Here is a 27,511-nt window from a genome sequence, read left to right as displayed (position 1 = left end):
TAACTCCAGCTCCAGGTTCTGGTCTTCACAGTCACCCCGTTCTGGTCTTCACAGTCACCTGCATACACGTGGTATAACACACACACACACACACACACACACACACACACACACACACACACACATGCACACACACACACACACACACACACATGCACACACACACACACACACACACACACACACACACACACACACACACACACAAATCTTTAAAAACAAAAAAGAGCCAGGCATGGTAGCCCATGCCTTTGATGCCAGCACTCAGGAGGTGGAAAAGGTATCGGCGGGTGGATCTCTGTGAGTTGGAGACCAGCTTGGTCAACATAGCAAGTTCCAGGACAGACAGGGTTACATAGTGAGACCCCCTCCCCCTCTGTCTGTCTGTCTGTCTGTCTGTCTCTCTCTGTGTGTGTGTGTGTGTGTGTGTGTGTGTGTGTGTGTGTGTGTGTGATCACTCAACTCAAAGACTGTATGGGGAAAGGAGAGGGCTGGTGTCTCACCCATCCACCTTGGTCCCCTGTGGCTCTGGGTCCAGAGAACCACGCAGAGTGGGAAGAAGAAGCAGGTGTTGGCCTCCGCCATTTAGTCAAGGCACTTGCTTTGTTCTGAGCACCTGCCGCCTGTGGCCTGACCATCATTTCTGTCTCCACAGACACCAGTGGCTTCTCCACCTGTGGCCTGACCATCATTTCTGTCTCCACAGACACCAGTGACTTCCCCTCACTGCTGAACGATCTTTAGCGCTGTGTGCCGCGCTTTCTCAACTGTTCTGGACACAAACTGAGGGCAGAGTTGGGAGGGTGGGGAGGAGAAGCATCAGGAACCTGGAGGCATGACCCCATCCTCCGGTGTCCCTTGGTTCTCTCCCTGCAGCTCGGCAGACAGACAAGCCACTCTCGGGAAGGTCGCCCGATTAAAGAGCTGTAGAGCGTGGTCCGCAGACATTATGGGAGTTGGGTGCTGGGCACAGGGCTCTCTGGGAATTGGGGACTGACAGAAGTTTCCAGTCCTTTCTGGCCACTACTGCCACCTGTCTGTGGGGTGCTGTTGTGTACCAGCCCATGGGTGTTCTCCCTGGTCCTTCCAAGCACATGAATGTTTCTGTCAGGAGCATCCTAGACATCTTCCCCTGCCCCGCCCCCATGGCCTGTGACAGATGACAGTCCCACAGCCTGTCACCCACAAACTCCCCACCTCACAGACCACACTGTCACTCCCTCTCTCCACGGATACCACAAGGTAAAGAGAGAAAGGGTGGTGGAAGGCTTACTTAGGGCAGGCCTCATGTCCACAAGGCTGTCGTGACTGGGATTGCCAGAGTGCCATTGGCGGTAGGTACTCCATGAGTTCAGTGTGGATGGGGATGAGGGAAGTACAAAACCCAGGCAGGGAGAGGGTCTGAGTGAGGGGCAGAGTGGCCATGCAGGGGTGCAATTCAGAGGCCCACGGTGGTCTGCAGGCCTGTAGAGACGGTGTCTGATGGAGGTCGGAGGGGGAGGAGGAAGGAAGGCGTCTGGGTGATCCTTCACTGAGATGGATGGTTCTAGCAACAGTCCAGACAGGACCGCCCACCCCTGTGGGCTCTGCACAGTGACAACTCCTGTCCAGACTTGATGGGAGGCTGCTGGCCATGTCTGCCCCCTTGGCCCTGGTAGGGGGGTAGGGTATTTCTCAAAGTTGGGATCCAGAGGCTTCTCCACTGGCCCTCACAACACACACACACGCATACGCACACACACACACACATACCACACCACATGCACACGCGCATACATGCACATGCACACACGTGCACACACACATACACACCACATGCACACGCACACACGTGCACATGCACACACGCGCACACGCACGCGCGCACACACACACACACACAGGGGTGGGGAAGCAGAGTCAGAAAGAACAGACAGAGAACACTCAGGGTAGAGAGAAGAAGGGTGCTTCTTTTCTCCATGGGAACTCTAGGGGAACCACTGGTCCTGTCAGACCCTCTGTATTGTCAATGCCCCCTCCTCCAAGAAGCCCTTACTGAACAGCCTTCCTTTGCCTCTTCCCCATTCACCCTCAAGGGTCTAGCATTCTCAGATCATCCCTCTCACTCAGCACCTCCATAATTTGATACCGCTGAAGTCCGATCCACCTCGGTTAGGTGATGGGGTTTGAGTCGCTCTGAACTGCAGCCTCTCCCTCTGCTTCACAGCGACGGGAGACGGACAAGCCTGAAGGTGAGGTCTTGAGCCCAGATCTGTTACTTGCCAGTGTTGAACTTCAGTTTTTGCGTCTGACAACTGGGGTGTCCACAGAGGACAAGTGAGGCACTGGTAGGAAGGGGGTGGCCAGAGAAGGGCTCAGAGGAGTGTCGTGGGCTGGATAATTCCCTAGCCACACACAGGCTCAACAGTGAGGGCTCTGTTTCAGTCCCCTTGGGTTAGGACAAGGGATGAGGAGGGGAAGGTGGGTCTGGCATGATCCCAGAAGTCCAATTAACTCAACAGCCGGTTCCCCATGTTTCCACCTCCTTTGGCATGTGAGTCACAGAAGAACTGATCTTGTGTTTTTCCTTCTGTGAAACAGCGCCCTGCACCCCAGTCTGCAGCCATTCTGGTCCATCCACTTAATTACCTCATCCACCCATCCTCCATCATCCATCCATCCATCCATCCATCCATCCATCCATCCATCCACCCACACATATATCCCCCTATCTGATCCATTCATCCACCCACTTCTATCCTTCTGTCCATCTCTTCTATGTGTGCATGCATCCATCCATCTCATTCATCATCCCTCTGTCCTTTCCAATTCTTCCATCTACCTCATACATCCATTTAACCATCTCATCTACCCATCTTATCCATCCACACACCCCTTCCTATTTGTCTATCCATCAATCACTGACCCATCCATCTATGTATCCCCCTACCTGTCCACTCCCTCACACCTATCCACTTAATTTACCAGACTCATGTACCCACCTGTCTAACCATCCGTGATTTCCCCATCTTACTGTTCTTACCTATCCACCTATTCACTTGCACACCTATCAAGTCACCCAAGCACCCACTGGTGATTACACTGTTTATGGAAAGAAAGAGAAGCAACAGTTAAATCTCTGAGGTAGGGAAAAATGGATTTTGAGGATTTGACAGAAAAGCCATTGGGTAGAAGATGGTCTGGGCAAGATGGTGGGAAAGAGAGCTGGCCAAGGAGTCATAGGCAGCAGAAGTACTGTTCCCCACAGAGCAATGGAAGATGTGGGTTAAGGCTCCAGGCCAACCCAGGATAATTTTGCCACAAGGTGAGCAGAGGCTCCAAGGAGGGTTGAGGCTGCAGGAAGCCTTGACCCTTAGGCCGTTCTACAATAGCCCCGTCCCTACTCCAGGGGACTCAGGAGCCTTGGCAAGGGCTAGAGTTGGCACTGGACATTTAAAGTCAGATTTGGAGTGCATCCCTGGCGCTGGACTGGGCACTGCCCCTCATGGTCAGTGTGGGCACTGCCCCTCATGGTCGGTGTGGGCACTGCCCCTCATGGTCAGTGTGGGCACTGCCCTTCATGGTCGGTGTGGGCACTGCCCCTCATGGTCGGTGTGGGCACTGCCCCTCATGGTCGGTGTGGCCTCCTGGGCTCTGATTCCTTCTGGCATAATGGACGAAGTCTGTAGTTCTCACGCTGCTGAGGGGAACAAGTGGAAGGACGGCTGTGAGAAGTCCAGGAGAGGTGCCTGGGCACGGTGCCCAGGGATGTCGTTGGAAGCTGAAGAAACCCAGGAGGGCTGCAGCGGTCAGCACAGGGAAGGGATGGAAATGTGCGTAGTTGCCAAAAGGGCATAGCGGTGGGACAGGAGGGCCATACTCTGGAGCCACCAGGGGCCCAACTCTGGGCTCAGAGGCTTTTATGGCAGCAAGAAGTTGGTGACATTTGGGTGGGACAGTCTTGGCTCATCCCTTCACCAGCAGGATAAGAGGACACTTTCCTGGTGAGATGTCTCCTAAAAAGGTTCCATCTGCTCCCGGCCACACGCTGTACTGGTACCTTGTTCAGAGGGATATCACCATGGGGGAGTGTGGAGTCGGGTGGCCACAGGCAAGGCCTGATCTGCTGGCCAGAAACAGCTGTCAACCTCGTGGCTAAATAAGGGTGACTGAGGATAAACTAGAGAATGTTCCTCTTTCCACTCCTGGCTTCCCTGGTTCTGGAAAAAGACTCAACACTGGTGTTAAGTACCCACCACAAGCGAGAGCCTATTCATCCAAACAACCTCTACGTGGTGGGCCCTGTGCTCCCCAAATCCCTGAGCTGGCAGAGACTCATCCTATCTCTCCTCTGGGACCCAGTGGGCTTCCAGTAAAGGCTGGTCCCGGCAGCTCCCCTACTGTAATCTCTCAGAGATACAGCCTAGACCGAGATGTGTGCAGACTCATGCAGACTCAAGCTGAATTGGAGGGTCCCTGGTCAGCAATGACTGGTTGTTTCCATCCCCTCAGGCTTCGGCCAACACATGCTGAGCCAGGTTCTGGCTTCACTGAATGTGGGGGCCTTGCTGAGCTCAAGGCTGGGGAGTAAGAGGTAGGTGCGGGTGAGTGTCATCCCAGACAGACCCACAGTAAGACAGACCCAGCCAAGGCAGCCCCGAGTATAGTCACTGGTTCAACTTTTCACATTTGAACCCAAGACAGCAGATGTCAGCGTTAGGCCCCTGCTCAGACTCCCACACCCTCCCTCCCTTCTGCAGGCCCTGCACCACCCCCCATCTCCGCCTGGAGTTTATGGATGGCTCCCAACCTCGCCCTGCACCGTGGGATCCTCGCTTCCTGTGTTTATCTTGGACAGGGATGGACTCTTGCCTCTTACCCACCCGGGCAGCTGACAGGACCCCCCCACGCATGCAGCTTCCAGTGCGTGCAAATGTCTGCTTGTGCGTGTGTGTGTGTGTGTGTATGTGTGTGTGTATGTGTGTGTGTGTGTGTGTGTGTGTGTATGTGTGTGTGTGTGCATGCTCACACTCACACGGAGCTAGGAAACCTTGCTGGCCTTCCAGCCTCTGTGGGTTTCATGCTCCTGGGGGTGCCTGAGTGTGTGTGAAGAGCACCTCCCCAGAAGCAGGACCTGCTGGTGCACATTCTCAGAACCACCTCATTTCGTTCCCACTGCACCTTGTGGATCTCTGTTTTGCAAGGGAGAGAAATGAGATTCAGTGAGGTGAGGTCACAGGTGAGGGACGGCTGATGGGCTGCATGGGAGTCTGGAACCCAAGGTGTTGCTTTTGTTTTTTCCTGATACCTGTTTTTCCCCCAACTGCAAAAGTAAAAGTGTATGAAGAAAATGAAGATTAACATAAACCAGGGATGTGGCCCATCTCTGTCAGCACAGAACTCCCAAGGTATACAGACTCAAGGTTATCCTTGGCTACATAGGGAGTTGAGGCCAGCCTGGGCTACAGGAGACCTTAATTCAAAACAGAAAATGGAGTTCTGTAACCCATAACAGTCGTTGGCAGTTTTGAATGGACTTTCCCAGGCTTCTCTCATGCATATTCATAGGCACACATACATAAACTTGAATTAAGAACTGGAATTTCCTGCTTTTCTGTTTTCCTTTCTTCTTTAGTATAGAAAAACTCAACATATTAAAAATATATATATATCGAGAAAACAGCGCCAGAAAGCCAACATGTGTTTGAGCCTCTTCATATTGAATCACGCAGGCTGTGGTGTGACTGCACTGTGAGCCACATGAACCCCCTGTGGAAGATGCTATGTGCACCCATGCAGCTCGGGCAGCTTTCTCCTTCCTCCCTGAAACCCACGAACAGATCCGAACACCTCTTCTGGTCCTCTGAGTCCAAGCAGGGGCCAGGTGTGGGCCTTTGAGTCTGGTGAAGAGTTGAGCTAGAGTCATTGTCCTCGCCTCTGCCGATCCCTCAGGATGTATCCCGGAAGGACAGCCATTTCAGCCAATGGACACAAACAGGACAGAAGCACCCGCCCTGGGGCTGAGTTTCAGCCCCACCCAAAGCGCACAATGTACTGAACAGCCACCAGCCTTGCCCCTGTAGTCCACGAGGGCCTGTACCTTGGGCTCAGAAACACTGCAGATGAGAGATGAAGAGAAGGGTGAAGCGGGAGGGAGAGAAAGCCACGCTACCCTCTTGCCACAGCCCACTCAAGAGTAGCTTCTCCCATGGCAGTGGGCTCTGCTTTGCTCCCTCTCTTCCCAACCTGTTTGGAGAGCAAAGAGGTGAACTCCTTGCCTAGTGGTCAAGTTCTTTTCCGCAGCCTTGTGTTGGGGTTGCAGCCAAGGGACAGCATCCGTCTCTCCCAGCCTCTGTGTGCTCTTTTGGGAAGTGGGGACGGTCCTCGCACCTGCTTCATGGGGCCGCTGTGAGGGCCAGATTGGGCCACTTACAACAATACTTCTGCTGTCAGAGGAGCGATGCCTGGATCTCAAGCCGGAAGCCAAGTCATGGAGCTTTTAAGGAATCTGTGGCCTCGTTAAATAACTTATAAAGCATAATTATTTGAATTAATGAATTCATTGACTCATTTGAGTCAGTATAATACCAACGATTATTTGTAGTCTTTTAAGAGACAATAACAAGGTGCATTAGGTCTTTAGGGAAACAGAGTCCTGGCTTGAGGAGAAGATCGGGCTGTCCTCAGCAGCTGCTCTGAGGAGGTACCCGGAGCTCCAGACCTGTGGATGGGCAGGAGCCTGCTCGGGATGTCACCAGACTCATCAGCTCTGTCTTGGCCTGGACTAGAGCAGGCAGCTGGCCCAAAGCCAGAAGGCCTTGGGGGGCCAGCTTCCTCTCTTTCATCTTCAGGCCACATTTCTTTCATCATGGCTGTTGTGTTCTGACCCAGCGCTGGGGTGGGACAGTAAGTGTAAGTTTAGGAGTGCTGTTCCATAAATCTTGTGGCTTGCAGGAAGGCTCCAGGCCCTAGAGTATCCTCCCTCTCCACTGTCCAGCTGAGGTCTCCTTGGGGTACCTTGTCAGAGGACACACTAAGAAAGTGAGGCGCTGAGGGTAGACCCAGATAGGTACAGGCCAGAAAAAAGCCTAGAGCTTTAACCCCACGTGGGAAAGCTTAGGACTCACCTGCACCTATAGCCAAAGCAGGGCGGGAACCCAGCCCCTGAGCCTCGATGAGCTACTAGATTCAGGAAGGCACGAGGATGTTGCCTTAAGAGATTCACAGGTGGGAGGTGGCCCATCAGGCCCCAGTTGGGGGTTCTGGAAAGTGGGGAGGCCGTAGGCAAGGCCACATGGCTCGGCCAGCTGCTCTGCAAAATATTCTGCCTGTGACCGTGGCAGTCAGTTCCCACAAAAACATGCCCCTCCCCCCCCCCCCCGGAGGTTTTGGGAATGGCTGGGCTTGCACAAGGCTCGCCATCTTCTTCATGTTCTCTTGCTGTCTAGGTCTGAGTACAACTCAGAGCCACGCTCACTCTTGGGCTAACAAGCACATAGTTCTGCATTTACGGGACATCCCCTCCCACTCCTCCACCACCAGGCAGGCAGCTTCAAGCAGGCTGGACGCGCCTGTTGTGTCCTGTGGGGGACAGCTCCGACTTTCAAAGCTGCTCTCCTTGCTGGTGACATCAGACACGGGACAACCCTTGAGTCCCCTGCTTGTGTGATGATGTCCCTGCTGGTTCCAAGAGGCCAGGCTGACTCGGTCCTAAGTCCTTCTCACCCCTCTTCTGAGTTTCCCACGCTGGATATGTGTAGCTTTTCCTGTTTTTAAAGGTCATGTTCGGTTAGATTAATATGATAACCAAACATAGTAAAAGAGGCAGTGGATAAGTCTTCCCACTCTGCTGCTGCAAGTCCAAGGATCATTCAGCCAACCTGCCTCTGGGTTAGGCTCCATGCACACACAAGGAGAAGAAACGTGGAGAACATTCTGGAAGTCCTGCCGAGGAGCTGCGCGCGCGCGCATCCCTGGAGCCTGACTAGCCTGCAGCTGTACTTGCAACCGCTTCCACACTCCAGCTTGCTCATCTGTAAGTGGGGTCCCTGCAGCACCTCTCCACAGGGACACTACGAGAACTGAGAGAAGCCGCTCCCACAAACACAAGGCCAGGGCTGAGCCCACGCCGGCTGCATTAAGGGTTCCCTTATTGAAAATGGGGTCACATGTGCATAACCTTCCTCAGCGACAGCTCTCTGTATGCACAGGTTGGTGGAGCTTCTCAACACAGCCGTGGGGCTCTGAAGGGACCAGAGGTGTGGCCTGCTCTCTAAAAGACACAGCACACTGTTCTAGAATATGCAAGACCCTGAGCACAGTCTCCAGGATTTGAGGGACAGGAAAAGACAGGAAGGAAGGAAAGCCAGCTCTTGGGTGACTCCTTTACACCTCCTGATACTGCTGTTGGTGGGGGTGGGGTGGGGGGACAGACAGGGGCAAGGTTGGGATGGGTAGAATGCTTGGACCTGTAGGGTATCTGGAACCAAAGAACCAAACACAGAAAAGGAAAAGCCTAAAAACAGACTCTACATGGCCTGGCCTTGTCCTCAGAGGGAGCTATAGAAGGTTCTAGAGAAGGGACATCTTCCTGTCATGTGACCCTTAGCAAGGCTCTCAAGCTCTCTAGGCCTCTGCTGCTGGAATGGACCTGTGTGGGGTGGGTGGGGCTCCTGGGCTGGAGTTCGGGCTCAGGCCCTTCTTCCCCTCATCAAGAGCAGAAGTCAGCCCCCGCCCTCAGTTCCCGCTCCACAGAGCCCAAACCCTTTCCTCTGCTTTTAACCTGCCGCTTTGCAGGGAAATCAGATCTTGCAAACATGTTTTCTTAGCCAAGAGGAAATGAATGGTATTCAGACAATGAAGATAGCCATTCATGATAAGGCTGCTCTGGAGGCCTGGCCTGAAGAAAAGAAAGGGTCTCTACCTCTGGCTGCCCAGACATGGAGAAGACACCAGCCTCTAAAACATCAGGGCTCAGCAGACCAGAAGAATTGACTAACCCACAGACAGGAAAGAAGCCCAGAGAGGGCAGAGACCCACCCATGGTCACACAGCACTGAAAGCCTGGGCCTGACCTGAGCTGTTGGCCCACCCTGTAGCTGGGTTCATTAAAGTCACATGTGGATTGGAGTTCTGGCTGATGGGGACCTGAGTGGGTCCTCTCTGATGGATATGCAGGGGCCAGGGGAAACTGGGAACTGGGGGTCCAGGGATGTGGAAACAAAGGCAGTGGGGTGAGGCTGTCTCCTGCCTGCCTGGTGTACAGCCCCATAGAAAAAGGGTGTGGGGGAGGGGTTGCTTGACTTTTGTCCTGGAGACCATAAGAGAACAGGGGCCCAGGGGACTGCTTCAGGGTCCAGGTGACACTTTCTATCCCTTGACTATCCCTTGGCACCCAGAGGCTCAGGGTGACAGCAGAGAATCACACTACTAGCAAAACTTTTTTTTTCTTTCTTTTAAGTGGGCCCCACAGCTAAGACATCATATGCAGAGGTAGAGAAGGTGGACCAGGGATCATCTTGCTTGGACAGTGCCAGAAGTACCTGGCCTTCTAGTTAGGGTAGAGGGGGGCTTTGGGAGGAGACAAGACCCAAGAAGCTTGGGGCTGGGTTTGGACATCATTGCAACCACACAGGTTCCCGAAGGCTGCTGAGGCCTGGGGACAGTCAGGGTTCTGATACCAGCTGCATCCTTCACCCCCAAGGCAGGCCCTGCTCAGGGTCTGTGGCGGGATCTTGGTTTACGGTGAAGCAGGTTCCTCTGCCTGGTGTCCATGCCTCACAACTGGAAGAGACCAAAGAAGAAATGGAAGCTTCTAGAATGGCATGAAATGACCTCAGCCTGACCTTTCTTTCTTCTCACCCAGGTTCTGCTTCCTTCTATGAGTAAGCAGCAATGCTGGGACCTCTGTCTCTCAATGGAGCGAAGGTGGGGACATTCCTGAGTGGCCTGTACTCTCAGATACCCAAGTCACTATGCATGCACAGGGAAGATCACTCCTGCCAGGACATCCTCCAAATGGGGAATGCAGGATACGCCAAATCCCTGACAATCATTTGGTATAGTGAGGTTCGGCCCAGCTACCCCCACTCACCTTGGTGAGACACCAAGGCCACCCCAACCTTGTGAATGAGACCGATCCCCCTGTGATATCTGGACCTGACTTAACCTTAGATGATGGGCTAGACAAAGGTTGGCAGGGTCCCAGAGCCCCTTCCTCCCACTCTCTATCTTCCCAGTTCTTTTCACACTGGTTCTCTGAGCCTGTCTTCTCACCTGGAAAATGGGGGTGCCTAGAAACAATCCCCCTCAGGCCAGCTGTCTCTCTCTAAAGCTTGACATCCTAGCAGCTAGGCTGGTTGAGTTCCTGTTTTACATGCCTGGTTCACGGTCCCTACAGGCTTCACTTCCAAGCCAGGGCTACCTGCAGCTCCAGAAGACCGCACTACCTGATGGTTTGCGAGTCCATGCCCTGGCCTCTCAGCTGACCAGCGATCCTAGGCAAGTCCTGTGGCTTCTCATTCCTTCAACTTCCTCATGGGTAGAATGGAGACAGTTCAACATGGGAGCTCAGCTGGTGCTCAACAACGGCCCTTCATGGAGACAACATGGAGAATGGAAGTGTCTCCCACCCCAGGGAGGAAACCCCATCAAGCTCCCTTTATTAGATCATACATGCCTTTAACAAGGCCAACAGCAGAAGGCAGGCAGGCAGCCAGCCAGGAGCGCAGAGAAGCCCAGTTCAGTTCTCTGGCCCTGGACATCAAAAACAACACCCGAAGGCCGCAGTACATCAAAGAGCATTTAGCCCAAACATCGCTCTGAGCTCTTATCTTAATTAAAGCAAGTCCTAGGCAGAGGTTGGATGACACAAGTTGAAAGGCCCGGGTCTGGTTTGGGGTCTGGTTTTATTAGTTTTTGCTGACACCCACGGAGATGTTTGTGACTTGCCCAAGGTCATCCAGAACCCTGGGGGCAGAGTTGGGGTCCAAATCCAGGCCTCAGATGCTGCAGCAAAGGCTCCTTCCACACTCCTCCCCTTCCCCAGCTTGTCCTGGGCTGGGACTTGAGAGGATAAACTACCACAGTTCATTCCTTCATGCAGACGTGGATTCTGGTCTACTGAGGAGCTCTTATCTTCTGGGCACTATTCTAGGTTCTGTGGCTCCACTGGGACATGGGAGGCAATATGGACCCAAATACCTATCCCATCATGATTCCTGTCCCCTCTCTCTAGATCCACATTCTGTGGAACGGTGACCCATAGATGGCGATGGAAGTGCCGGTGAGGTCCTTTCCAGACACCAGTTGCTTTCCTCATCTTGGGATACCTACTGTGGGAGCATAGTGCCATGGCAGGAGGAACAGCCAAGGTTCAGGTCACAGGAACGAGCTCCCATGGGAGGGGCTGGCTCCCCCACCTTATGGAGCAAAGACCCACCATTTTTACCTAGCCCTGAGCAGACGATGCACACACAAACAAAAGAAAGGCTTATTGTCCCCAACTCACTGGAGAAGAGGGGCATTATTCCACAATCAATAATTAGAGAACACCATTACCTTGTGAGAGGCTAGTGTTCCATGTGCAGAGATGAATGACAGCTGCCCCCCCACACACACACACATACACACATACACAGTGTGACTGTTTGTGCAGGAAGACAGGCAGGAAGGAAGGGCAAGCTGTTCCTCCAAGGCTGGGTAGGCAGAGTCATGATTCTGACCCTGGAGGTGGCCTGTTTGGTAAGAGCCCGGAAGGTAGGCAGGTACCCAGACTCTGTCCCAGTTCTCATTCTGAACTCTGTGTGACCTTGGGAGAGTCGCTGGCCCTCTTGTTGCTCATATCCACAGTGACAGGATGCACCCACTGAAATAGAAGGTTCTGATGGTGTCCAGCATGTGGAGATGCCCTAACCTAAAGGCACAAAGAGGCTTCTCCATCCTCCCTAGGGGCTCATAGAAGAGGAAGTCATCAGGGAACCAGCGTTCCCTCCTCCACTGTCACGTGTATGTACTTGGCTTTGCAATGGGGCTACTCAGAGCTCTTCATTTTATTTATGTTTATCTGTTCATTTATTTATATGTGTGGGGGGGTGGTCCATACAGACCATGGCATGCACGTGGAGGTCAAAGGACAAGCCCTGGGAGTCCATTCTCTTCTTCTACCTTATGGGTCCCAGGGCTTGAATTCAGGTCATCCGGTTTGGCGGCAAGTGTCTTTGCCCAGTGGGCAATCTTACCAGGCCTGTTAATATGTATGTATGTATGTATGTATGTATGTATGTATGTATGTATGTATGTGTGTGGAGGGGCATGTGTGCCACAGCACACATGTAGAGGTCAGAAGACTACTTGGTGGAATCAGTTCTTCTCACATATCAAGGGTTGTGGGGACTGAACTCGGTCACTGGGGCTGCTGTAAAGTATCTTTACCAGCTGAGCCATTTTGCCTGTCCTCAGAGCTCTTTGTAGAGCTTAAAATGTATTAGCTGGAGGCCCCGCCAGCACCCGAGTCACGCATGTGTGCAGGAAAGTCACGCGGGTGGAAGGTGGCTTTGTGAAGGCCACGTGAAATGATAAACTGCACTCTGATGCCCAAAGGGAGATCAGGAACCTGATGGCCCCCAGCCACTCACCTTGGCCTGGGATGGGCCATCCATGGGTGACAGTGAAGAACTGGGTGGCATTGCTTCCCTCGGGCCAGCGTCTTTTCAGCACAGAATCTTCAGGGATATCAGTTCCTCGTATGGTGGCTGAGAGTCCTAGAGCAGAGGCTGCAAGGTACCTGACTTAGCACGGGTGGGACACAGACCACCCCCTTGATGGTGACACTTGAGCTTTGAGACCCATCCTGGTTCAAGGGGAGGGAACTGAACACTGTCATTCACTCACGAGATCGTGTCCATCTCTCACCCACCACACTGTCCTCACTTAAGACTGCACAGTTACATGAAACTTACTCACCCACTCACTGTGTGTATGTGTACTTGTTCATGTGGGTGTGAATGCGGATGGACACGCATATGTGTACACCTGTGCAGGCGGAGGTCAGTGGTCAGGGTCAGGCTCCTCCTCAGTCACTCTCCATCTTATTTCTTGAGGCAGGGTCTCTCCATGAACCTGGAGCTTGCTGATTTGCATAGACTGGCTTGCCAGTGAGCTCCAGGGATCTGCCTGCCTCTACCTCCTCAGTGCTGGGGTTACAGACACTTGCCACTGCACCTGGCTTCTTATGTGGGTGCTGGGGATTTGAACTCAGGTCTTCACACTCCCCAGCTCCACTCACTCTTTTTTTGTTGTTCGTTTTGTTTTGTTTTTCAAGACAGGGTTTCTCTGCATAGCTTTGGAGCCTGTCCTGAAATTCACTCTGTAGACCAGACTGGCCTCGAACTCACAGAGATCCACCTGCCTCTGCCTCCTGAGTGCTGGGATTAAAGGCGTGCGCCACCACCGCCCGGCTCCACTCACTCTTAATGAGCGCCTATTGTGCACAAATACCACTGAAGGCAGTGGGAGAGCAATAAACTCAGGTCTCACCTATGTCACAGATGAGGTGACAGAAACCTGAGAAGATCTGAGGGCCCAGCACCGCCCCTGCCCTGTTCCAGCATTCACCAGTCCCTTAGAACATACTTATCAGGCTAATCTTATGATTGCCAACCCAGAAGCAGAACAGCATTCAAATCCCACTCAAGACACTGAAGTCAAGCCTTCCTCCAGCACCTCACCCTAAGCATGCCCTGAAACTGTGCTTGATGTGAATGCATGGCCACCAGGACTTGCCCTCCCTCACAGAAAGCACTGGACTTGTGGAGGGGATGGATGCCCAGCAGGGATGTTGGGAAGTCAGGAAAGCAAGCGGAAGGGAAGGGGTATGAGGGAGGGAACAGAATGGCCCAGCCTGAACTTGTCACCACGGCAACCACAGGGCTGTCTGGAGCCCCCAGCCTGCCAGGCCTTGGCCCCACGGAGCCAGCAAGGAGGCTGAGGGGGCGGTCCCCGCAGGGCATAAATCACAAAGTTCTATGCCCCTGGCTCCCAGTAGACGATTTATGGGGCTCTCACAGCCCAGGGGATGCACCAGGAAGAGATGAGGGGGTCTCCCTGTTCCCACCGCCTCTGGGGCCCCTGCCTGGCCTCGGGTACTAGGACAGAGTGAACAAGAAGACTTTCCTGTATCTGAGAGTGCTCCTCTTGACCCCCTCCCCCCAGCACAGCTGGAGACCCTGCCCCCACTGGACCTGCCGCCTCTCGGTGTCCAGAACAGCTGTATTCAGACTGCGACTGTGAAGAAGGCTCTCCACACCTGAGGCCTCCTATCCTGGTTTGTTCTCTCTTCGTAAAACTGTGGGTCACAACCCACTACATCAGTGCCGAGGCTCACTAACAGCTTGATAAGTGCAGTTTGATAAATACTGAGCCAAGGAAGCCAGAGAGGGAAACTGAGGCTCACCGAACCCTCCCTCACCTTGAACTCAACCAGGATAGACTTTACACCCGGATGTCCTCTCCTTCCCCTCCCCACTCTCACCAGAGCTCTCCCAAGGGAACCAGCCTCCTTAGAAGGTAGTGAGCTGCCATGTATGGAGCCATCCAAGCCCAAATTGAATGGCCACCTGGCAGCGTACTTTTCAAGGGATCTCGGCATCCGCTGGAGGCTATGCAGACTGGTACCCAGGAGCATCTGAATAAAGGCAGGTGCTCACCTCATCCATGTGTGGCTGAACTATGGGTGGGATGCTGAGAGGCTGCCTGCCAGCTGGCCCCACCAAACAGGACTCAGAAATCCAAATCTGCTCAAACCAACAAGGGAATGAGGACATCACCAAGGAGGTGCATGTGCCAGCTGGGAGCTGGCAGAGGTGGCAGAGGCCCCAAGGCTCCTCCCTCCTGGTACCACTTGCCCAGACCCTCAGAAGGCTCGCGCCTCCAGAGCTAACGAGGTCTTGATTCCCTAGCTGGAGTTCCGAATCCCACAACCTCTTCCTCCTTCCTGCCCCTCAGTTTTGTCTCTGTTTCTGTTCCACGGTGGGGCTGAGCTGCTAGCGAGGGTTGAAGGCAAAACTTCAGCTCGGCAGAGAAGCCTTGTGTCTCCCCACCCCCCCAGTCAGATAGTCCTGAACCCCGGAGTTCCCATGCCCCCCTCGAGTGTGACCTCAGGGAAGACAGAACTCTCTAGCCAGGCCAGTGGGCAGCCCTACCTCCCTTGGGACCCCTGCAAAGGAAGGTGGCCATGGTACATTAAGGGAAATGAGCAGCCATGTTTTTTGAGACGGGGCTTCTCTGTGTTACAGCCTTGGCTATTCTGTTTGTTAAAAATCAATAGCAAAAACGAAGTGAGACGCTCTGCTCCTCTCTGCTGTACACAGGAAAGGCTGGAAGGAACCCCCCCACCCCCACCCCCACCCCGCAAGAGCGGAAGGGGAAGTGACTGTCATTTCACACCTCACACACCTCTAAACTACTTGAAAATTTTTTAAGCTTGAAAAACGTTTTAATATGTTAATTTCATAATAAAAGCTTTGAAATTGGAAACATGGCTCTCCTCCCCCAATCCTGTAAGGCTGGAGATGGAAAAGGGAGGAGCTGGCTCAGCCTACTCACAGCCTCATCTGACTCCCCAGCACTTCCTTCCAGGCTGACTCCCAGGACGCTTTGCTAAACCAGTGAATTAAAGATGTATAAAGATGTATCAGGGGCTGGGGGATGGCTCAGCAGGCAAAGTGCATGCCAGAAGAATGCGGACCTGAGTTCAGTCCCTGAGAACCCACGTGAAAATACTGAGACTGTTGACACACGGGCCTATCATCCCAGCACCGGGGAGGCAGAGACAGGCAGATTCTGAGGACTGCCTGGCCGGCCAGCCTAGTTCTAACTGGTAAGCACCAAGCAAATGAGAAACTATCTCAGAGATGATGTTTCCAAGGATGACAGCGGAGATTGTCCACCAGTTTCCACAAGCATACACATATAAATACATGTTTACATGCATACATTCACACACACTTGCACTAACCATAAAATTAAAGACATAAAGATACACCAGTTTCATGCCAGGCAAAGGATCTGCTGACAGCTCAGCCGGGGGGGCTGTGTCACCTCTTAGGGACAAGACAGCCTGTGTAACACACTATACCAACTCTGTGGCATGGACAGAGTCCTCAGGGTCATTCCACAGCAGGGCAAGTTGCTGCACCCAAACTGTCAACCAGGGCCCTGTAGGCGAGAGCCAAGAAAACTCAGCTGGAAATCAAAGATGGTGGTGAGGCTGGCTCCTGAGGGTGCAGAGGGATAGTCCCTCCTTGCCTCTCTCCTGGCCTCTGTGGCTGGCTAACATCCCTGGCTTGTGTTGGTCTCCTCTGCTTCCCTCTGTCTTCACATGGCCATCTTCCATCTGTGTCTGTGTGCTCCAGCTTCCTCTTCTGATAAGCAGATCAGTGGCTGGGCTAGGCTCGCTCTGTCTAATGTGATTCTCCTTAGTCTGACCACTCTATGGAGCCCCTTCTACAAACACTCACATAGGCAGGTGTCAGGAGTTAGGACTATCTATCTATCTATCTATCTATCTATCTATCTATCTATCTATCTATCTATCATCTATCTATCATCTATTTATCATCTATCTATATACCATCTATCTATCATCTATCTATCTACCTATCATCTATCTATCTATTCATCTATCTATAACCACCTATTATCTATCTACCTATCACCTATCTACCATCTATCGTTTAATTATCTATTTATGTACCCATCCATCTTCTCTCTCTCTCTCTCTCTCTCTCTCTCTCTCTCTCTCTATATATATATATATATATATATATATATATATATATATATATATATATACATATATATATCACCTATTATATACCTATAATCTACCTATTATCTAACATCTATCTATCAGTCATCTATCTATCTACCATCTATTTATTTTTGAGGTGCTGGAGACTGAACCTAGGGTTTGTGTGTTCTGCCACCAAGCTATACCCTCAATCTTTGAATTTATCTCTTCTGAGGTATTAAGTCAGCTAACAACAGCTTCTCTGTCTCTCTCTCCTCTCCCCCATGGCTCTTCCCTGAGCCACCTTCCCACCGACTTCATTCAGATCCTCACCTCCATCCGGGCTGCTTTCTGGAAGCTCAGCCTGCGATGATATATTTGTTAAATAGATGGATGGATGGATGGATCGATGGATGGATGGATGGATGGATGGATGGATGGGTGGGTGAATGGATGGATGGATAGATGGGTGGATGAGTGAATGAATGAGTGAATGAGTGAATGAGTGAATGAATGAATGAATGCTATCTAACAGAAGATGAAGCTAAGTACAGAGGGATGATAGCCTTGGCTCAGGGTCTAAGGTTGACAGAGGTGAGTGTCACAGCTAGAAATTAAACCCAAAGTCCCCCAGAAGAGAGAATGTCTCAAGAACTGTTTACTTGGGGTGGCTTTAGCAGGTAGTGAGCCCCTCATCCCTGGAAGGTTGCAAGCAGAGTCGAACGGTGTCTGCAGGATGACTGCACGCAGCTGCTTGGTCCTTGAGTGACTTCAAGGACCCGAGTATACCCACTAGCTGAGTCTACACTTTCAAAGCATGTAGTTGGAAGTCCAGACCTCAAGGTCAATGAGCAGAATAACCTCCCCTTGACCTATGGAGAACTTCACGGCGAGGCCAAGCTGCCCCAGAACCTGCTGTAATTGGAGGGCTCGTCTTGCTTATTAAAGGGACACACCAGAGAGAAAACCACTTAAATGGTACCCAGCCTGGCTGACTATAAATGTCTCTGTCAGAGGGCCTGGCCTGGGCTCTGGTGCCCAGCAATTACAGTGCTCTGGGCCCCGCCCAGGTCAGCATCTCCAGCCACTGTCCAGGTCTCTTCTCTGACCAGGCAGAACACACCAGCAGAAGTCCCTATTGGAGGTGAAGCTGTGGATCCCCAAGAAATCCCCAACAATTCTACTTGAGTAGAGATGGCATTGTGCAGCTCAGGAACCACGTGATTGAGTGGCGGGCAGTCCAGCTTCCCCATACGGCACTTGCCAGCCCAGGTAGGAAACCATGGAGCAGGTGGCACTGGCTGTGGACCCCTGTGTAAGTCCCACCCATTTCCGAGTGTAATTCTAGCCTTAGAACAAAGAAAGGATCAAGGTAAGACCTGTGCCTTTCTCCTCACAGGCTGTTGATGGGTTGCCAATGCTCAGGAACAATGCTGGAGTGGGGCGGGGCAGGGCTCAGTGAGTAAGCTGCAGCCACGGCGTGAAGACCTGAGTTCAGATTCCCCAGCATCCACGTACAAAACCAGATACTGTGGTGTGCACCAATATTCCCAGTACTGCGGGGCAAAGACACGAAGACCCCAGGGGCTTGCTGGCCAGTCAGTGTGACCCCATCAGAGAACTCCAGGTTCAGTTTAGAGGTCCCAACTCAAAATATAAAGTTGAGAGTTGTAGCTAGAGTTTTCCTGCCTTGCCCACAGTCAGGACAAATCTGTCACCCACCAGTCCCACAGCTGCTCAGACCCAACCAAGTAAACACAGAGACTTATATTGCTTACAAACTGTATGGCCGTGGCAGGCTTCTTGCTAACTGTTCTTATAGCTTAAATTAATCCTATTTCCATAAATCTGTACCTTGCCACATGGCTTGTGGCTTACCGGCATCTTCACATGCTGCTTGTCATGGCGGCAGCTGGCATTGTCTCCTTCCGCCTTCCTGTTCTCTCAGTTCTTCTCTGTTAGTCCTGCCTATACTTCCTGCCTGGCCACTGGCCAATCAGTGTTTTATTTATTGACCAATCAGAGCACACATTTGACATACAGACCATCCCACAGCACTTCCCCTTTTCTTTTTTTTCAAAAAGGAAGGTTTTAACCTTGACATAGTAAAATTACATATAATTTGGGAATTTGGGTGTAGCTTCTCTTGCTACTTCCTGCTGGAGGGGGCGCTGTATCTTATGGGGACACAAAGAAAATTTTAGGATTATGGAGTAGTCCATGAGGCTGTATTGTCTGAGCCAGTTGCCTTCAAACCATTCTGGATGTTGGATCATCTGGGCCATGGTGTCATCGGAGACCTTTCAGGGGGTCTTGGCTGGTCAAACCTGATGTATCTTAATCTGGAACAAATCCATAGCCTCTGGCTTTCTGTGGAAACAAAAGCAGAGCCTCCTTTCCAAAGCAATATATCCTTACATCCAAATTTTGAAGTCAAGGTACCTTTAAAATATACATTTTGGCATAACTCAACAGCTTTTGCAATCAAATGTTTTTCTTCAGTTACGAATATCAAAGAGAACATAATCCAGATTCTCTGTGTGGTAGCCATCTTTACGTGGCTTATTTTTTATATTACCTTGAGCCTATTGCTTTAAACTGCAGCATTCTAAGACTGAAACGGCACTGTGGCTGCTGGCTCCGCCCACTTCAGCTTCCCACCATGGCAGTGGTACATTTACCACCAGCTCTGGGAGCTATCTTGGGTCTATGCTTTTATCCAAGCAGTGTGTAGCCCAGAAACCTCTTTTTTGATTTGTACTAGCAAAGGCTAAATCCACCACGCAGCTTAATGTGCCACTTGCAGAGGCCTCATTCCCGCCATACAGCAGGTCGAGCGCACATGCCAGGAACCCGCCATAGTAGCTCAAACACGCAGGCTGCCACTAACTTGAGAGACACAACTAGGAACTGTTTTTAGCTCCATTTTAGAATCTTTTTACTCAGGTTTTAGGTGGAAACTCTTGCCAACATGTTGGGCACCATTTGTAGCTAGAGTTTTCCTGCCTTGCCCACAGTCAGGACAAATCTGTCACCCACCAGTCCCACAACCACTCAGACCCAACCAAGTAAACACAGAGACTTATATTGCTTACAAACTGTATGGCCGTGGCAGGCTTCTTGCTAACTTTTCTTACAGCTTAAATTAATCCATTTCCATAAATCTGTACCTTGCCACGTGGTTTGTGTCCTACCGGCATCTTCACATGCTGCTTGTCATGGCGGCAGCTGGCATTGTCTCCTTCCGCCTTCCTGTTCTCTCAGTTCTCCTCTGTTAGTCCTGCCTATACTTCCTGCCTGGCCACTGGCCAATCAGTGTTTTATTTATTGACCAATCAGAGCATACATTTGGCATACAGACCATCCCACAGCAAGTGATTGAGAAAAACACTTATCGTTAACCTCTGGCACACACACATTCACACACATACTCCACACATACACACTCACACTCCACACACATACGCATTCTCATACTCACATATACACACTCCACACACACACACGTGTACCACACATATTACACACACTACACACACACACACTCACGCCTCACATACACACACACACATACACACACACAAGGAGAGTGAATGACAGAGAACACACCAACAGAACAATTGGAGCTCAGCCTAGTTCAAATCCTAGCTTCTATTCCTACACGCTGTGTGACATCAGTCAAGCTGTTGAATCTCTCTGAACTTCCGGCTCCTCCTTTGCCAAGCATGTTCATGATACTCAGAGGGCTGTTGTAACACTTAGATGGAGAGTAAACCATGCACAGCCACCTGTGAGGACTCAGAAAACCCGAGTTTCCAGCCTGGTGAGCACCCATGCTCGCCACCCCAGGGCCCTGTGTTAACCACCATATTTGGTCCCATAGTCACCTTGTGATGTGACTCATTTTGCTGAAGGTAAAGCTGGGGTATGGAGCAAGCAGACAGCTCCTCTTTAGCACACCATGGAGAGAGGGTGGGGCCCAGGGTTTGAAGCTCGGTCTCCCTAAGTCAGGGAGCCTGGGTAGAAGATGAAGATGTGCTTGGCTTTACCCCAGATGTGCCCATACTTTACTCCCCGCTTCTTCCTTTGCTCATGTATTCACTCAACCAACACGTATGGAGTAGCTGCTGCAGGTGCTGTGAGCTGTGCTGAGGGAAGCTGAGGAGACGCAAGGAGTCACACTCTGCAGCCGCCCTGCCAGTCATTGCCTCTGCTTCCCTCCAGAAGCTACTCGACCATCCCTTCTAGAACGTACCAAGAGTCTTTGCAAGCCCAGCTGGAACACCTCCCTCCAGCAAGTCTGTCCCACCCTCCACTCTCAATCTGCATCTTGAGAAGCCAGCTGTGCATCAGGCCTGAACAGGCACCTGCGCTCTGGGTAGGATGGAACAGCCTCTGTGCTTCCTAACTTCTGGAGCACGAGGCACACGGCATGTGTACAGAGGAGTTCACTTGCTCCTGTCTCATCCCCAGGCTCCACTGTGTGTCTACAAAAGATAAAAGCCTTCCCGTGGTTGAACTTGACCTGTTCCAGCCTGGATTCATCTTCTGCTACCTACCTCCTTGTTTATTCTGTTCCAGCCACACCACACTTCTCACCATACCTACATTAACCAACATGTTCCTACCTCAGGACCTTTGCTCATGTCTTCCTGTCTATTCAGACATTACTTTTCTGTGAAGTATGCCTGGCATCTTCAGCTTCCTTAGGTTTGTTTTTTTCCAAAAGCCACATGGCCATTCAAGGTCACACGATAAATCTACTTAAGACACAATCTAGCCCCTGCCATGGCTTCCTTTTTCTCCATAGTGTCTTCTTATACAAAATATTCAATAATTAAATTATGTAGTAATATCTGTCTCTCCATTCACTAGTCTTCTTCCAAAATCCTGAGAGCTGAGAAGTCAGGAGTTTTAATTTATTTTGTTGGGTGGAGTAGTCCCAATTCCTTTAAAAAAAATGTTTGTGTGTGTGTGTGCGTGTGTGCGTGTGTGCGTGTGTGTGTGTGTGTGTGTGTGTATGTGGTGGAGTGTTGTTCCTTTGAATTTCACCCATTTCCTTTGACGCAGGGTCTCTCTCATTGGCCTGGAGCTCACAAATCAGGCTGGCCAGCCTGGATGATTCTCCTGTATCTACCTCCCCAGCACTGGGAATATAACCATTAGCCACGTGGCTGGCATTTTTCCCTGAGTTCTAGGCATGGACTCAGGCCGTCGTGCTCACGTGCGCCGCTTAACACTACTTGACTCTCAAACACTCTGGATTCAGTATGACTACATTTTGTTAGACTTTTTTATCTGTTGTCATGGGATATAGTCCCTATATTTTTCTTTTTTAGTGGTGTCCTTTTCTGGTTACAGTCAGTCAAAGGTGATGCTGGATTCGCAGAGGGAGAATTGATTCTTCTTCAGTTTCCAGAAAGAGTTTTATGGAATTGATGTTATTGCCCTTAAATAGTTCATAGAAATCCTGAGTGAAGACTGAAGTTTCCTCTATGAGATGGTTTCTAGCTATAAAGCAATTTCTTTTTTCTTGTTTGTTTTTTTGAGACAGGGTTTCTTTGTGTAACAGTTCTGGCTGTCCTGGATCTCGCTCTGTAGACCAGGCTGGCCTTGAACTCACAGAGATCCACTTGTCTCTGCCTCCCGAGTGCTGGGATAGAAGGCGTTTATTTTTCCTTCTCTCTCCCTCCCTCCTCCTGCCTTTCCCTTCCTTCTCTCTCTCCTTCCCTCCTTTTCTCTCTCTCTATCTACAGAGTCTCACTATATAGCTCTGACTTGCCTAGAGACCTGGAACTTACAGGAATCCTCCGCCTCTGCTTCTTGGTGTAGCTGGAGAATTTTCTCTCCAGGTCCCACCAACCCCCAGCAGTCCGACAGCCTACTTATAAAATAAACGCACAGATGCTTATATTATTTAAACTGTTTGGCCTAATGGCTCAGGCTTCTAGCTACCTAGTTCTTACATCTTAAATTAATCCATTGCTATACTTTGCCACATGGCTTGTGGCTTACCGGCATCTTCACATGCTGCTTTTCATGGCGGCGGCTGGCAGTGTCTCCCTCCGCCTTCCTGTTCTCTCAATTCTCCTCTCTGTTAGTCCCACCTATACTTCCTGCCTGGCCACTGGCTAATCAGTGTTTTATTTTTTGACCAATCAGAGCAATTTGACATACAGACCATCCCACAGCATCCTGGGATTACAGACGTGTGCCATTATGCCACCTCCACTTCTTATCTGAGTGACCTTTGATAGCTTGTGTCTTTTGAGTAATTTCTCTGTTTCATCAAAGTCAATAAATTTATAAGTACAGCATCCTTATTGTAATCATAATTGTGTATGTTTATACAATGTGATATTTTGATGTGTGTATGCATCTGGAATGATGAAGTCAATCTCATTGATGAATTTGTCAAAGCACATAGTTGTGTGTATTGAGCCATTTAAAATCTACTTTTGGTGATTTGTATTGTTGTATTTCTATAAAAAAAAAAAAGTTTGTCATAGGGTGACAGTGGCGCATGCTTTTAATCCCAGCACTCTGGAGGCAAAGTCAGGCGGATCTCTGTGAGTTTGAGGCCAGACTGGTCTATACAGTGAGATCCAGGACAGGCACCAAAACTACACAGAGAAACTCTGTCTCAAAAAAAAAAAAAAAAGTTTGTCTTTGTTTGGGGGCATAGTCAAATTGCTCAAAGACAGTTTGATCTTTAGAGAGTCCATAAGAGGGACCTTGATGGCACTGTTACTGCCACCACTAAGGTGAGACTGCCCTGATAACTCTACCCGGCATCCCATGAACGTTGAACTTTCCCGTCTGTTGGGCGGCACTGGACTCCATCCTGTGCACAAGTTGGGCACTGTCCCTTCAGATGCCATGGTTGGGTTTTCTCATGTTGGTCATTTTCTCACGCATATTCACGCTGCTGGGATTTAGGGGACTCTTTGAAAGTCCTCAAATGACTCTCATGAAAACCCCTGGACACATGCTTGCCCTCCAGGGGCTCGGTCCTTCCTGTGTCTCTTCCACAGCAATGACAAGCCCTCCAACAACCACCTGTCCAGAATTTTAAAAGCAAATCCAGTTACGGTGTGAGCTGGGACCACTGTGGAGCAACCAGGAGCAGCCCTCAGCCAACAACTGCAGCTCACGTTCCCTTTCATGACCTCTTTAAAACTGGCATCAAGCTCTGCGGCAAGTGTCTTACCATTGCTCACCTCAAGGAGCACCATAAACAAGGAACCCCCGGCTGGAGAGCCCAGCAGTTAAGAGTACTTGCTGATGTTGCAGAGGACCCAAGTTCAGTTCCCAGCACCCCTGCTGGGCCACTCAACCATCTGTAGCACCAACCCCAGAGAATCTAACACCCTCTCCTGGCCTCTATGGGAACTGCACATACACACAGAAATAAGAATTGTAAAATAGGTGTATTTTTAAACAATGAGAAGCCAGCGTAGGTAAGAAAAATCTGGGTCTTGTCATCCAAAGCCAGTACTGATCCCCTGCAGCAAACGTCAAAGAGAACCATCACCCACTGTCAGCCCCCAGGACCAAGTCTTTTCTCAACTACACCTCAGATTCAATACTATCAGTCCTCTCTCTGTGTGTGGATACACTGTATCCGTACAGACCGCATGGATCCTTATTAAAGAGTCTCCCGTGTGTGGGGCCTTAGCACACTGCTCCACTGAAATGCACTAACTGACCAGATTCTTAGGAATCTGTAGTCTCAAAGGAAGTTAAAAACAGTCATCAGAGAAGAGAGATCGGAGTCCTCCATGCTTTCCTCCTCCACCTCTTCTCTGGAACCTTCCATGCTTCCTCTCCTCAGTCCTCTCATCTCTCTCTCTCTCTCTCTCTCTCTCTCTCTCTCTCTCTCTCTCTCTCTCTCTCTCTCCCCCCTTTCTTCTTCCTCTTCCCTGATCTCACATTGTTTTTCCCACCTCCACCTCGAAGGAAAAGGAAAAGGAAAAGGTAGGAAGTCCTGGCTCAGCCACCTTGTTGTTGGGTGGCCTTTCTGGATGCAACCTTGTCACCTTTCCAAACCTCAGTTTCTTTACATAGAAGAATTTATCTAGGACAATGAGTCGCTGAGATGCGCCCATCCCGGGCCTGGTACCTCATATGGAATTTCTGGCTGTAGAATTCTAGACTGTCAGTTTTGATTTTCGATGAGCATTTATTGAGCACCACTGAGTAGACCTGTGCCAGGTGCTGGAGACACAGGAAGAAAGGAGTTGGATGAAGGATCCAGGTAAATGCTGCAATTACACTGAACGCAAGAAGAACAAAGGTCTCAAGGATAGGGCTGCCCCGGGCTGGTGCATTCTCCATCACTGGACGTGTGTAAGAAGTACAGAGGCCGGCTGTGGGGATTTGTGCTTGGGCTGCCTGGTATCTGGGCTTGATGCCTGGGCAGGAGAGGGTCTCTGAACTAGAGGTAGACTTGACTATGATTTGCAGAGAGAGAACAGTGTGTACGGCAAACCCTGGTCGGTGAGAACAACTCATGCCAAGATCTTCCAAGAGACTGATGAGGGTCTGGGGGCTACTGGGAGATGTCTTACCTCTTTATGGTACTGAGAACAGCCTGCTACGGAGGCAGCAGAGCTGAGGGATATTCAGGGACTTGGCTTTGTGAACACATCGAACTGCTAGATCCAGCCACACCTGAAGCCAAAGTCTCCCTTCATTTTTCATCGAGTTCACTTTGGAAGCTTATTTTTTTTTTTAATCCCTTATACCAAAAGACACAGTGAAGACATGGATATGGCCAAGAAACATTTGGTGGGGTCTGCTGGGATGAAGGGAGATATGAGCTAGATGACCTTCAGATGCCCTTCCGGTGAGCAGGGCTCTGAGTGAAGCATTGAAGGGCCTGAATTGGTAGTTGTTCCAGACGGTGGCACAGAACGGCCATGCAGGGCCCCAGCATACCTCCCATTCCGGTTTCCACCCGGGAGCATTTCCTGGTATGTTTAAATCGGCTCTGTGTGTGTGTATGCCTTCGGGGCATTTCAAAATAGCCCAAAATATCCAGAATCCACAGATGGGAAACCCTCTTTCCCTGCCTCTCCCCATTTCTGTTTTCTTCTGGGTGGGGACTGGGGCACTGCTGAGTTCTGTTCAGAGGATGCAGGAAGCGTTTCAGACCCCAGCAGTCTCTCTGGGGCTTGGCAAAGCCACCTGCCGGGCAAGAAGTTGGCCCGAGTTCCACTTCATATCCCTCAGGGTTTGGGACTTCCTTGGATAGCAAGGAGTCCACGGCAACAGGGGCTGGTCCCCATCACCTTCCTGGGACAGAGCAGACCCCTTTGGGATATCACTGAATATAATCATTTGTTGATCAGCAACCTCTGTGACAATGCTGTGACCTCCACGGAGTGACACAAACAGAATGGAACATGCTTCCTGCCTCGTGGGTTGACACATGCATGTGATCCACAGGACGCCAGAGGTTGAGGCAGAGGATCCGGAATTTGAGGTCAGCCTGGGCTACGTTACACAATCCTGCCTCCCAAACCCAAACACAGTGCTTTCCTCTGGAATTTAGAGAGTCACAGCTTGCTGCTGCTGGGGCTTAGAAAGAGAACCCCCAAATGAAGCTTCAGCGGCCTCACCTCCCGCCTGCCTTTCTCACCCCTCCCTCCTCCCAAGTGAGCTACATAGAAACTTGAATTCCCTGGCCTTGGCCCTGACTACCCAGCCCTCCACATAGCAGTTGGCCATGTAGAGGTTGTCTGAGCTATTCCATTCTAGAAAGGCTCAACCCCCACGCCCAGAAGGAATGAACATCACACAGAGATGCCAGGGCTTCTTGCTGGGTCCCCTCTTATCATCCAGTCTCAGGGTTACCCACGGTCCCTGTGGCTTCACCCAACCTACCCTTCACAATGGACAGCCCACAACCCATCCTTTGGGTTCTGGAAGGACCATCTAATGGCCAGGACCATCTGAAGGACCATCTGGGGAGGCTCCATCTCTGTGGATTGAAAGAGCTGAGCTGTTTGTAGGTTTCCACACCAGTGGCCAATTCTCTGGCCCCAGGAGCCCTGGGAAACCATCAGTTGAGTTGAATTTGATTCCAGCTCCCCTGAACTTGCTGTGGCTATCATGCATAAAGGGTATCATCCCATTACATAGCCCCTAGCCCTCACTGCACGAACAACCACAACCAAGTACAAATGGGGATGCTTCCAAGATGCTCTCCTTGAGTTCTAGAATATTCTAAAACAACTCACAGGACTCAGTGGTACATTGCTTGCTATTTCCAGCTTCCCATAAAAGTGCATGGTAGAGGTTGGTGGCAACAGGAAAGCTACATAGGGCAGCACCCCAATGCCTCTACCAACTTCTTGGATGTGGCCACCACCAGGATCTCTAGATCAGGGGTCACACACACAAAATTGATTTTGACACTGGTGACTGACTGGCTCAAACTGTACCCTCCCTAACCTCTGGGGTGGGACTGGGCTCCACTCCTACTTCTCAGCCATGTCCTAGTGTTCTGACATTCAGCCCTCACCCCAAAGCTGGAGGTCCCTAGCCACCTGCCATCTCATTAGAATCCAGAAATAAACTCAGAACTTTAGAGTCCAAGGGTCTGCAAACTGTCACTAGCTGGGGACCAAGACCAAATATTGCAAATGATGTCATTCGTCCGGGTACCTGGGAACTTGCAAGCAGCTATTGAGGAGCCTGTGCCCACAATCGAGGGAGATAAATGGAATGTCTCTATGT

This window comes from Peromyscus californicus, unplaced genomic scaffold (assembly GCF_007827085.1).
Source record: "Peromyscus californicus insignis strain IS unplaced genomic scaffold, ASM782708v3 Scaffold_5__1_contigs__length_169319896, whole genome shotgun sequence".
Classification (NCBI taxonomy): domain Eukaryota; kingdom Metazoa; phylum Chordata; class Mammalia; order Rodentia; family Cricetidae; genus Peromyscus; species Peromyscus californicus.
Note: the sequence above shows the minus strand (reverse complement) of the source record.